This window comes from Chroicocephalus ridibundus, chromosome 3, assembly GCF_963924245.1.
Source record: "Chroicocephalus ridibundus chromosome 3, bChrRid1.1, whole genome shotgun sequence".
Classification (NCBI taxonomy): domain Eukaryota; kingdom Metazoa; phylum Chordata; class Aves; order Charadriiformes; family Laridae; genus Chroicocephalus; species Chroicocephalus ridibundus.
In genome coordinates, this window is record NC_086286.1 from 106,868,398 (window position 1) to 106,881,979 (window position 13,582).

Here is a 13,582-nt window from a genome sequence, read left to right on the forward strand (position 1 = left end):
CGTAAAAGATACCAGATACTGTGAGAAATAACAGATGTAAGTTATGAAAAGGAACTAACATATTTCATCAAGATTCACAGAATTTGCTAGGCAACACTTCCTAGTACCATGCATATGGGACCCGCATTATCCACAGATGTGCGCAACATTCTTATTTATTTCAGAAAATATTCAATGCAGCAAATGAAAGAACAAACAACATCAGAATTATAATGGGGAGGCAAGGAGACAGCAAAGAGAGAGCATTAGGGGGAAGAAAAAAAACGAGAGCTGTATTAATTTTTATAAAGAACTTAAAAATGTTTTTCTCTTGGGAAAATCCAATCCGCTCTGAGACCTTTGACTGCGGGAGTAGGGGCAGAGGAAAGGTGATCTCCATAAGGCAAGGCAGGAGCATCGCTTTACACAGCCCAGCGCCCACGGAGCTCAGCCACGCAGTACCAGGAGGGAGGAGTTTCTAACAGCCCAGGTGAGGGAGGCACACATCAGGGTTTTACCAGCTCCTGACTTCACAGTGGGCTGCACAGACCAGGCTGGGGAAGATTTCCTGACGCACTCGAGGAAGGCAGGGAGAACAAGGTCCAGGACCTTGAGGAACAGGGACCCCAGCAGAGAAAGGGAAGCCTGGAATAAAGGAGGAGACAGCGCACCTGCACCTGTCTTTGAAGGAGTTCGAGAGAGGTTTCATTGGTTTTAGTAAGCTGTCTCCTTTACAGAAAGGGGATATTAATTAGCTAATAAAGGTTGTCATACCAGCCCTGACACATACGATAAATACTGAGGGTCACTGGAGGTTTTTTTTGCTCACTTGAACCTTATCTTATATTTAATACTGCTTATTGATTTCATTTACACCAAAAATAATTTCATCTTCTGAAGCAGTGTTTAAAATAGATCACGCATTGTCAGCTCTTTCAGAGGAAATTTCTAAAATGATGGAAAAGCACATGCAGCCCTGTTCAGCAGGATGAACACTAAATCTGTCCCCCTTCTCGGTCCTTACTGGAGATGAGCAGAGAGGAGTGCTGACTATGGTCTTCCAAAACGTTGCTAACTGAAGGGAGGTCAGTGTCCGAGTGGCAGGGAACTTGCCAAACTTAGAGCTTGCAGATGTGGTTTGGTAGTGAAACAAGATATGCTGTTCAGCCTTAGTATGGCCTGAAGACATCATTTTGGACTGAGAAGGCAGCAATGTTCAGGTGTCCCCATGCAGGCACCTCCTTCAGGTCTCTCTGATGCCAGCAAAGGAACGGCCCAAAATACTCCGGTAATTCCCATTGTGCTGGTGACTGGGGCAGCTCGCAGCAAGTTCAGAGAGACGGGCAGCTCGCTGACACCACAGAAAAATGGAATTGCCTGCTTGCAGACAATTTCCAGTCGGCCACAAGCCCCAAAGGTGGCACGTTCATCAACGGTGCAGAGACAGGGCGAGCGCTGCGGTGGCACCCCGTGTGGTGAAGCCTTGATCTCGGGCACCTGGCACACCTTCCATGGTCCCTTATGGAAGGGGAGGCTATCAAACAAAGAGGACTGCAAAGTCTGGGGATGATAACTTGGCGATGCTCTTTCCAGGCACCAGTAAACCAATACCCCAGACCAGTGTTTTTAGTATTTGGCTAATTTTCTGACAAGACAAAGAACAGAATGAAAAAACAGTTTTCCAGTTTTTCATTACAATAAAAACAGGAATATAGACTATTTGCTCATATACAACACAGGGAACTGAAAAATACAGCTTCTCTTGTAGGCAGACTTCACTTTTCATGACTTGAAAATGCCCATACTTGGTCTGTCCAAATTAGGTGATTTATTTGTTTTTAAGCACATTTCACTCAAAGAGTTACTATATTCAAGTCCCTCCTTCTGGGTAAGGCCACAATGAAGAGAACTGAAGTATGACAGAGCCCAAATATGATGCTAAAACCAAAAGCCCTGCTCACAGCAATGTGTGTGCTTAGGGAGGCCTTCACCAGCCAGCACCTAAAAAACAGGTCCGAGTTCAGCGGCAAAACCTTCCTTGTTCACCTGTAACTCAAACAGCTGAATTCAAACATTTCAAATATTTGAGATGGCTGGATTTCACTGGGAAGTAGGCTAATTTGTGAAAACTAAATACAAATAGGCTGAAGCCTGAGCAACTGACAGCTCAAATTTGCACACAGGCAGCACAATGTTCTCCAAGCATATCTGGAAAGCACTTTTATGTGGGCTCATTTATTATATCAAATAACAAACCAGATGCATTTAAATCTCTAGGATTCATTCTTTTTAAATTTGTTTTCCCTGTGAAGTTGCTTCCGTCAAAGTCAATGCTTGCAGTCAGGTACAGCCTCTTTAAACAGCCTCCCCTGGTGTGATGGCAACACACACCTAGGGTGAGATCTGGTTGCTTGCAAATGGATGCCTGGTGTTATCTGGGAAACCTCAAGATACCTGAGGCTAGCAGATACATATCAAGTTGGCAGATATGGCACATGGGTTACATGGGACCCTTCTGGAGCAATGGCTGAAGGGCAGAAGGGTGACTACCTAGAGTCCCTAATGTGGCCCTGAGCTCTTCAGGAGTGGCAAGGGAAGACCAGCCTAGGCAGCTGGAGCTCCGTGAGAGGTGCTGGGTGTCCCTGACGTGGACTACAGCCAGGCTTTGTTGTACCAGACAGGTCTGCCTGGGCACCTTGGAGATGCTAAGGCACCTCAAGTGACCACAGCATCACAGAATGGTAGGGGTTGGAAGGGACCTTCGGAGATCATCTAGTCCAACCCCCTGCCAAAGCAGGCTCACCTACAGCAGGCTGGACAGGAACACATCCAGGCAGGCTTTGACTATCTCCAGAGAAGGAGATTCCACCACCTCTCTGGGCAGCCCATTCCAGTGCTCTGCCACCCTCAAAGTAAAGAAGTTTTTACTAACATTCATATGGAATTTCCTGTGTTACAGTTTGCCCGTTGCCCCTTCTCTTTTCACTGGGCACCACTGAGAAGAGTCTGGCCCCATCCTCTCGACACCCACCCTTTAGATATTTACAATTGGAGCCTACAGGAAAGATGGAGAGGGACCCTTTAGGAGGGAGTGTAGTGATACGACAAGGGGTAACAGTTTCAAACTAAAAGAGGGGCGATTTAGATTATATATTAGGAAGAAATTCTTTACTGTGAGGGTGGTGAGACACCGGAACAGGTTGCCCAGAGGAGTTGTGGATGCCCCATCCCTGGAAGTGTTCAAGGCCAGGCTGGATGGGGCTTTGAGCAGCCTGGTCTAGTGGGAGATGTCCCTGCCCATGGCAGGAGGGTTGGAACCAGATGATCTTTACAGTCCCTTCCAACCCAAACCATTCTATGATAAGCAGTGATGAGATCAATGATGCTAGGCCCTAACAGGAGTCCAATTGCATTTAGTCACTAGTGCAAGCCAGTGCTATCAAAATGTGTCCTCCTGTCAGAAATGAGGATGCTGCTTTCTCCTTCAGCCCCCTGACTCACTCACATGACACAGAATCAAGCACAGGTAAAGCGGACAGCCTGTCGGTGTCCAAGGGAAAGCCTGCCACTTTCATAGGGACCAAACCACAAATGGAAACAGAGATTTGAGTCAGCCCCTTTTACTGCATCAAGAAACTAAGTGAAGGCCCAGGTTTAGGCATAAACACACGTGGAGGGTATTTTTAAGTGAATTCACAAATATATCACTTCAGCACCAACTGAAATTTCCAAGCAGTCTGCTGTGGGAAAAAAACAATGCAAATGTCATTATCAAGGAAATTCAGAAAGATGTCGTTTCCTGGTGACAACAGGCAACATTCCAGGAAATTCTTTTCACTGATGTCTGAATAAAAATTTTAAGTCACGCATGAAGAAGAAAACAATTCTATACATAACCACTAAATGACATTATATCATATTTCAGTCTTTACAGGAATCAGTTCTATTCTGTTTTAATCTTTCAGTTCGTGAGTTTTTCCATATACTTAGGAACAATTAACTGCCTCCATATAGAAAAAAGTGAAATTATTACTAGTTTAATCTTCATCACGACTACACGAATACTAATTTGCTATTGCTCATATTGTTAATTCTATATTATCTTCTGACTTTCCACTTTGTTTTATTTTATTTTATAATACTTTAGTCACTTCTTTCATCTTTTTTCTTTTTTTCCTGTGGGAATATTTAAATTACTCTTAAAATTTCCATGAAATCTAAGGATACTAAAGATGTTGAAAAGTTACTGTTAGGTTTGCAATCTTAACTCTTTCTCCACTCTGCTTTGTGGAAGGTATTAAATGCTTGGGTATAAAACACAATTTGTTGCTTATGTATACAGTTCATTTTTCTAATAGGTTTATGGTATATGGGTTGTCACAGATTTGTGTTAAAACAATAAGTGAAAAAACAATCAATTAAGAAGAATACCACAAAATCCTCTAGATCAAACCACACAGTATTAGTAGCTATAGCCAAAAAATAGTAGCACTGGATGTAAAGTAAATTTTCATCGATACAGTTTTAAAGGGAATGCATCAAGAAGTTTTTATTGAGTAATAGTTCAGTTTATCCACCATTCTTTCATAACCAGGACATCTTGAATACACATACATTGTTGTTTATTTTGGTACCTCTTGCAAATCTTTCAGATGGGATTTCGCCAGTGGTAGTGATTACAAGAGCTGGACGTATTTACAAAGGGAGGACAAGGCTGGAGAAGACGTTTTTATGTTTTGCTCTGAAAAAAAATGAAGACTAATGATCACACTGATGTCTTTCAGAAGAGAATTCACACGGGAACAGCCTGGCTGCCAAGAATACTTTGTTCCTTGTGCTCCAAAATCAGAAACACAGGAAAAAAATTATTCCATTGATCAAGAGAAACGCAGCTTACATCGCAAGTTGTGATAATAACAAATAAGATATTTCTTCAGGGTAACTTGGACCAGCCCCATAAAAGATGCTGAAAAAGAGAGGCAAATTTTATTCATCATTATGTGGAATTATGCAACTGAAATTAGGAGTGGTATAATGTTTTCTTGCAGAAAAAGACTTCCGCGGGGAGGGGGATTGATAAGGTTTTTTTTACCATATTTTATGGTTAATCTGTTTTCCAAGTAAAGAACACCACAAATGCAGCCTGGCAGCTACCTCATATCAGCTGAGTCCTTACCGTACATTTTTACGCATCAAGATGCATTATACGATGCTGATGACTGTTTCTATAGCCTGTGCGGCTTTACCTTGTACACATGAAAATATTTAGGTCTGACAGTCTTTCATGACGCGGTTTGTGAAACATGTACGACATCTCAGAAAAGAGATGTTAAGCAGCTTGTTCCTGCCTTTTACGTGTAAACCAGAACAAGACAACCAAAATAGTCATCCCCTGTACTGCCCTATTAGGATCTCTTCACTATTATATTCAGATACTTTCATCTATATCCTTGATCATTTGTCTCCTTTTCTTCTGATGCCCAGCAGCATCACGATGCTTCCCTAAAACCCCTCCATAATACTTTCCCTTTTTTCCAACATTAATCTGGGCTTCCTCTTGCATCTGCTCACCCTTCAGCTGATACACTGCAACGTTGAGAAGCGGAGGAAAACACAAATGTTAACACGACAAGCTGTACTTAGAGCACTGATCTTTCAAGCAGTGAAGCAAAATGTTATCTTTCATTTCAACACTGTAATCAGAACGTAAGGCTTCACACATTCTCTCAGTTCCTGGGCATCATATTTAGTTTGCTAAGTTGCAGTGTCCATGTACATGCTGCGGAGTAACAGATGGACATTTGTCAGAACATTTAAAATTAAATTCCATCAAACTAGGAAGCATACCACAAAGTTTTTTAAAATAACAGGAGTGTAATTTCAAGAAATTCATAAACACACAGCAAATATTCTGCTAAAGGAAGTTTGAAAAAGGTTGTTTGTTACCTTTCTAAAAAAAACTGAAAAGAAAAATAAAATGTATTACATTTTACTTGGGTATGGAACTAAATAGAAGGCTACCCACAAGCAGATGTCAGGAAAGCTCCTGAAAGAGACGGCAGTTTGAATGGGATACAGTTATAGAGGAGAAACTTTTCTGTTTTATTGATCAAAGCGGCATTCTACAGCCTGGCATACACCACACTTCTCAGCTTTGTGTTTTGCTCTTTCTTCACCATTTTTAGGACAGCAATTCATGACAATTTTGGAAAGTAAAAAGAAATAGAGAATCACAAGGAATTGATCAGAGACCTGACACTGGTTAGCAAAGGAAGTGTGTTTCATAATTTATCCATGACAAGGAGTATTTGAGAGTGACTTCCACCCTGCTCTAAATCATAAGGACATGTTAAAAATATTAATGTATCAAATGAGACATTTACTAAGGAATGTACAATCTCCAAAAGCACCATGAAACGAAAATGCTATTTTGAAATACAATAATTAAGAATGAAATGTATGTCAAATGTATGTATGAAAAACCCTGGGAAGAATCCAAAATTAATCTATCACTTCTTAATTTGAAAAGAAAGACAGCAGGCCTTCAAACTATTGAATTTAACTATTTAGATCTATTATAATGTTTCGGTCATCTGTTTCATTATTTTCAAAGGTTGGTGTATATGCCTTTGAATTCATAAAGTAATATATAACTTTCTAAATCTCATTGCAGATGAAATCTTGAAGTGTAGATAGTTCAAGTTTACCTAAGAAAGGTCAGTGGAATATAAAAATGCATCACTTTACAAAAGGAGGAATGAGGCTGAAAAATAACATAGAGACAAGCCTTGTCTTTTAGAAGTGTCAAATACGTTAAGATTTTGGAGTAGTAAATTCTAAATTACCATTTAAGAAAACTGTTATTAAATTACTTACCATCCATATTATTATAGAAGTATAGGATATCGTAACTAATTGCATCCCTCCTCAACTTCATCAAAACAATGTCTTTTGAAACACCTCACTTGCTATGCTCACCTCTCGCATGATGAATAAAAGCTGGCGTGCATGGAGATGGGAGATGCTACAGAATCCAATGCACTTCAGAACCCAACGCACTTCAAGACAGGCAGCAAAAGCAATGCCGCATTTTGTACTGCTGCCTTTTCTGCATATAAGGCTATAAACTGCAGATACTTGTGACAAAAACACTCTGATCTACAAATCCTGATATACCGCAGTTTAAATAAACTGTGTGTTGTGAAGGAGCCATGCCTAATCTATGTGTAACATTTTGATTTCTCAGCCTACTGAAATTTATGGGAAAAAAACCAGCAGTCCTGTTTATCCATTTGAATTCCAGAAAAAGGAAAAGAGTAAATTTGAATTTCTGTTAAGCTACTAAGAAAACACCACTTACATTAGTTATTTTAAAATTAATCTCTTCAGTATCAGAGTTTTTCTCTCAAAACCAGTAATTTATCTAGCTCTGAAAACTAATTTTGGACATTTGCGGTATGGATACAAACTATAGTAGCTATTCCTAAATGACACCATTTTTAAACAGCCCCTCAAATAAGTGAGATCAAAATCTCAGACTGAAATAAAAATCAAATTAGTGTATACAATGTCTAACAGGAACATTTAACAATCACATTTTAAAAATGTCTTGCCTTTAAGTAAAACATTATGGCGAAGATAACCCCAAAATAGCCAAAAAACAGGCCAGATCCTGGATAACAAAGCCACAAGTCGCCATCAAAGAAAAGATCAGTTTTGTGTCCTACAGCCAGAAAGAGCAGGGAACATCAGAGGGGCTCAAATTCCCCTTCAGAGGGAAGGTGAACCTTGTGCCACCCTTACCAACGGGAGCCCAAAGTCTTCCCAGTCAGAGGATATTAATACTTCTTACTCAAATGCAACATATTCTTGCTATGTGATGTCTTCATGCCCCAGTTTGAAAAAAAAAAACAAAAACAAAAACAAAGCATCATTATTAAGTCTACACATTATTTCCTCTACATTGTGTTATCATGAGGAAGCCTGATTAAGGGTATGATTAAGAATTCCGACATAGTCTTTTCAAGAAACTTGATTTTACTTTTTCATTTCTTTTTCTGGCATTAAAAAAGGCCCAGATTCTTCTCGTAGCTTCAACCACGCAGGATGTGAAAGGCTGCAAGATAAAGGGAAGTAAATCAAAGGAAGAAAAGCAAGCTTTGCCCTCCTTTCTCCTCACCAGGGAAGATAATTGTTATCAATCTCTAAAACTAAAGAATGTATTTGTTCATGTAAGTGAAATACACTGTTGCACAGGATAAAGGTGGCCTCATACTGATGCTCTTTGGAAAGAATTTCACTCCGTATGAATGAAGCAAGAGTGTTGTCTTTTATCTTACTTGGGCAAATTTGATAGAGTAAGAGTGTTTATGCTTTGTAGCTTTATATGCCAATGACTTATTAAGCCATAAATCAATAAGAATGTGGAAGCGGATGATCCTCTGGGGTTTCTTCCTTCCCCTCGAATTTTTACATTACTCTATAAGAAATAAAAGGAGTAGTAACTACTTGAGATTCTCTCTCTACTGTCTGCCATTCAGGGGGGAAAAAAAGAGGGTCAAAAATAACCTCCCACTTGTGGCAACTGAAGCTATTTGTTCAGTGTTATTTTTATAGGCTACTTGTGAAACTAGAAGGCAGGCGTGAAAGCTGGGAAGTTCTACTCCTCACTGCCAGTAAAACACACAATAATACAATAACATACTTCTGTACCCCTGCAGCTGCACGAGCTCTAAAAAGAACCATGCAAGAGTGAAACTGTTTGCAAAAAGTTTCCTTAAAGGCTGAGTTGATTACCTGCATCGGTATCTACGGTAATACTACTTATGGTATTAATACCTGCAATCGGTATTATACGGTACCTATTACTACCGTATATGGTTTTTATGAAAAGTCACCAGCCTCTCCAGTTGTGAAACCAGGAGAACTGCTGGGGACTTTGCTGGTATTTTATGACAGTTGATTTGCATAATATTATTAGGGCATTAAAAAGTTTTACAATGCAAGTCGTATAGTCAAGAAGTAACGAATCGCAGGAAACTAATTCAGTGGACCTCCAATGCACAAAAATAAATCTCACGTAGGCAATCAACATATTAAAAAACCCTGGCATGCTAAGGGCAATTAGATTCCAGACAAGCTTAAACAATCAGTTTGCATTCTCCCCCACACCTTAGGGATTACTGAAAATACAGTATCACCTAAATTAAAGAAGAAAGATAATAAGGACGTGGTACAAAAAAAATGCTTTGAATTGTTATTCTCGGCACTGACCTGCTGCCTCTCCAGGGCACCGCGGGAGTTATTCCCTCTGAAAGGCAGCGCTCCAGGGCTGAACACCGCTCCAGCAGCCTCTCAGCTTCCAAGATGAAATACGTATCAGACACCTTAAATGGCCACTACACAAGAAACTGGTGCCCAATATCTCTCAATATTTGTCTTTCTTAGTTTTACGCTTTCGTAACTGTTTTCAACTTCATTATCAAGACTTAACCTTTACACTTGTTAGAGCAAACTTTGGCTCGCAACAACGTTTTGTGTTCAAACTGGGCTCAGGTCAATCCGACAACCCGAAGATGCTTTTCTTTCCTATGTCGTAACAAATTCACTTTTTAAAGAGAGTATTTAAGATGGAAGATAGAAAATTGAGAGTGATGGAAGGATTTTGGGTGGAGAAGGAGCAGCTATGACAGACCCGAGATGGGGAGCTATAGATAGATAGATAGATAGAAAGCTCTGGTCTGTACTTCTCTTTCTGTTATTTGTGCATAGGTACAGGCTGAATCTCTAAATTACTGATCTTTGTCTTGTTGGATTTATGTATGCATTAGACCATAGTTTTGACATGTTTCATTACTGTCAATTTATCTACTTTATCTACACACAGTGGTAGCAGCATCTACTGAAGACAATAGACACTAATTCCCCTTCTGAGATAAGAGCCTTCATCTATGGCATACCTCATGCATCTCTGCTAACCAAAAGTGAAAAGAAAGTCTTTTTAGGTCATAAGAATATGTGGTTATAAAATGACAAAAAAAAAATCAGAGGGCTAAAGGCCAATGCCATACTGGAAGCTATTTGTTGTTCATTTTCAGAACTGGCAAGGACAGAGAAATGTGACAAATATGTAATGAAAATGCATGGAAGATAAGGAAACTTTATGCACAAAAGAAGTATTTAAGAACGTACAGTAAGAAACAGATAAAAGCAAAGTGAGACCAAATATATATACATGCGTAGAAACACTGATTGAGAAATCTAACTGCAGTGATTTCCATCCTCTCATCACAACTGAGCGTGTACTAAATGGATAAACTGCTACTTGACATTTCCTAAATAAATACCATGGGAAGAGTACTTATTTTACTTTAATGAATCATTTTGGCTCCTACAACAGAAAGTAGCTGTGATGAACCATAATCCGCTTTGGGAAATATAATTCTATAATGGAGATCTATATGGACTGAAATATCAGAAGTTGTGGTCTCCAACAGGTCGACTTCAAAAGAGATTCTGATTCATCCATGCCCACTTCTGCTTATGTTGGATCATAGCTGTTGATATACTGTATCTGCCATGCAGAGAGATATTCCTCTACTAGAGGTAAGAAAGCCATATGGTTCGTGGATGACTATGAATTTTCACAAGGCAAACTGAACTACACATAAATTTTTTTCAGTAGTTATTCAAACAAAACTACCCATTTAGCTAACAGAATATTTTAGGTTCAGGTAGGATATTTTGGCCCATATAATACATTTCAAAGAACTGAAAAAGTCTCTCTTAAATACAATCATAATTGATGAGCTAACGCTATCTCTCTGCATTAGTGGTCCTCTGGTTCACCATGCACGGTTAGATAAACAAATTCACTGTAGTGGTGAACTGAAGCAGCAAATAAGACTTGTCTTGTTCATGGAGTAGAACTGAAGCAGCTGTTTTTGTTTGACTGATGCAGTTTGAAAGGGCCCCCTGATGGTATACCTCAGAAAAAACAAGGGTTTATTTCAATGTTCTTTTTATTACCAAAACTACTCAGAGGATTATCATAGCTGTAGAAGGAAATTGCTCTGACTACCTGTAATTGCAAATAGGAAAAAAAAGTTCCTGCCAAAGGCAGGTGTAAAATAACATTTTACCACCTTTGTTAAGGCACACAAAAACTTTCCCAATAGTTACTCCAATGTCCATAATTTACCAAGACAAATCTCTCAACCAAGCTGAAATTTAGTCATCCAGGCTGCATCCATGAATATTTCCTATTAGAACATCCACCGCCAGAAAAAAACTGTTGTAAGCATGAAGCTGTAGCTTGCCCAGGACCGGCAATGTGCAAGAGAGCCTGCGGAGGGTCCCCCCTGGGCAGGATGCTACAGCGAAAACGGAATACCCAAGCTTTCCTCAGGATCAGGTATGAATGTCCTATTTAGGGACACATTTCTCCTATCACATCTACCAACTAATATGAAAGTAACTTGCTTCATATATTGGAATTTATTAGAATATAATTTTGAGTTAGCCATAACGGACCTTGACATTTTTCTCTTGATTTGGTAACTTTCTCTTTTAACAGCTTGGCATAGCCAACGATACCACCATGAATACCAGTGGGACTTCGCCCTGCACAAATGTGAGATCCCAATCCCATTAAGTCATTAGGAATATTACCACCGATTCAGCGAACCTTGGATTCGACTGTGCGGTTTTACGCGTTACATAGACAAAACACGTTCTCCTCAACACCTCTGTCAAAAGCCGTCTGTGTTTGCTGGTTGTTAAATGCTTGCTTAAAGCATTTCTGACTTCGCTCCAAGTGTAATTTCAACTTGTACCAGAAATTTAAACTCATTTCAGAGGGACTAGAAATTCTAAAAAGTTAAGAAAGAGGTATGCCCTATACTCTTTTAGCGCAAACTAAACTTATGTGTAACTAAATGCAAATATCACTTTATAGTACTAAAATGAAAGGCTAAAAATAATCTAAAATAGAATCAACGAATTTATTTGACACTCCTGGTTTTTACTCTGTGTGTAACTGAACAATGGCATAATAAATGCATTCTTTAACTTAGGAATATTATGTCAGATCACACAGGGTCTGACTACAGCACTCAGAATTAAATCTCCAATGCATAACATTGTAATTCATAAAACTATTAAAATCATCTGAGTCCATTTTAACCACGTACCAGACATCTTGAAAAGCATGCAAAATGATGGGGGGGGGAAACCTTTCAAATATAAATGATGAAATCTAGTTAGCGCTGTAAAAATAGCTACACACAGTAAAATTAAAACTTGCAATTCTGAAAGAAAGTGCTTTGTGCAAACCATCTGGAAATGACTTGAAAGTATAATTGCTGTCACGCAGAAAGCATAGAAAAATAAAACTTCTACTCTTCTTATTTTACCTGTTCTCCAGATAAAACACAAAGCCGGAAATGAAACTAATCACAGATGTGAAAGGCTGATACCTCAAATACATTCGCATTATAAAATAGCATTATCCCCTGCTCTGGACCAGATTCGCTTTTTAAAACAAGTCCAGTACAACTAATAGGCTCCCGTGACATACCCCAAGCTGCACTACAAAACATCCAGCTACTCCGACCCCACAGGAGATTTCTCAGCCATCCGCACTTGGATTTGCACTCGGTCACACTCGGGTGACCCTTCCTCCTAGCAGGATGTCCCCTTGCAGCCATCTACTAACCTAAATGGCTTGGGGGATTCGGTATTTCAAATTTTGCTAGCGCCCTGCTTGTGATGCTGCTCCGCAGCACGCAGAAATACACAGAAACCATGCCAGCCCTGAGAAGGGCACTTCAGTTTCGCAGCCTGATACTTGGGCTCACACCACCCCGAGTGACTGGAGCACTTCACCTCCGTTCTAAGTGCCTCAATTTGGAAGAGATTCAAATATCACCCGCTCCCAAGGCACAGCAAGCCGGTGTAACGCCGTCACGGAGCTCAATCGGAAACGAACGACAAAAGGTTCGTGGCTGCAGACTGAGAAACCCTCGGAAGTTCCAGGGAAGTTGGGGCTGAAGCGCTTTATCGGTGCATTTACCGCTGAACGCGGCACTGCACGGCACCGGCCCCGCTGCTAGAACTGGGGCACCGGCAGCGTCAAGAATTAAGTTATGGAGGCGACAGCAAGCGGGGCCTGAGGAGAAAGCCCCGCCGGCTGGAGGGCTCCCCCCCGCCCCGCTCCCCTCCCCGGGACCGGCCGCACCGGGCCGGGCCGTCCCCTCGCAGCCGCCCCGAGGTGGCGACCGCCGGGCGGTTCGCCGGCTCCACTGCGGGAGGCGAGTTTCGGGGAGGCGAGACGGGCCGGGGCGCGCCGCCGTTTTTAGTGTGATACCGGTTAATTATTTTATTTCTCGGGCAGACCGCGTTTCCAAGGACCGCGGCGGGGCTCGGCCAAGCCGGCGGCAAACGCCCTCCCCGCGGGGACAGCCACCCGTGATCGCCCCGGCGACCGGGGTGGGCAGCGCGGCAGATGCACTGCCTCCGCGCTCCGCCTGCGCACCCGTGGACTTTTCCGACCGCGCCGAGCGCTGCGCGCCCGCGGCGGGGCAGCTGCGCGGAGCCGGGGCGG

The 13,582-nt window shown here is 41.2% G+C and overlaps 1 protein-coding gene across 7 annotated transcripts in view; it reads right to left on the reverse strand.

Moving 5' to 3' along the window:
- The window catches only part of DLGAP2 (DLG associated protein 2), a 475,732-nt gene that overhangs the window by 461,403 nt on the left and 747 nt on the right, over nt 1-13,582 (reverse strand). The gene's annotated exons all lie outside the window — the stretch shown is intronic.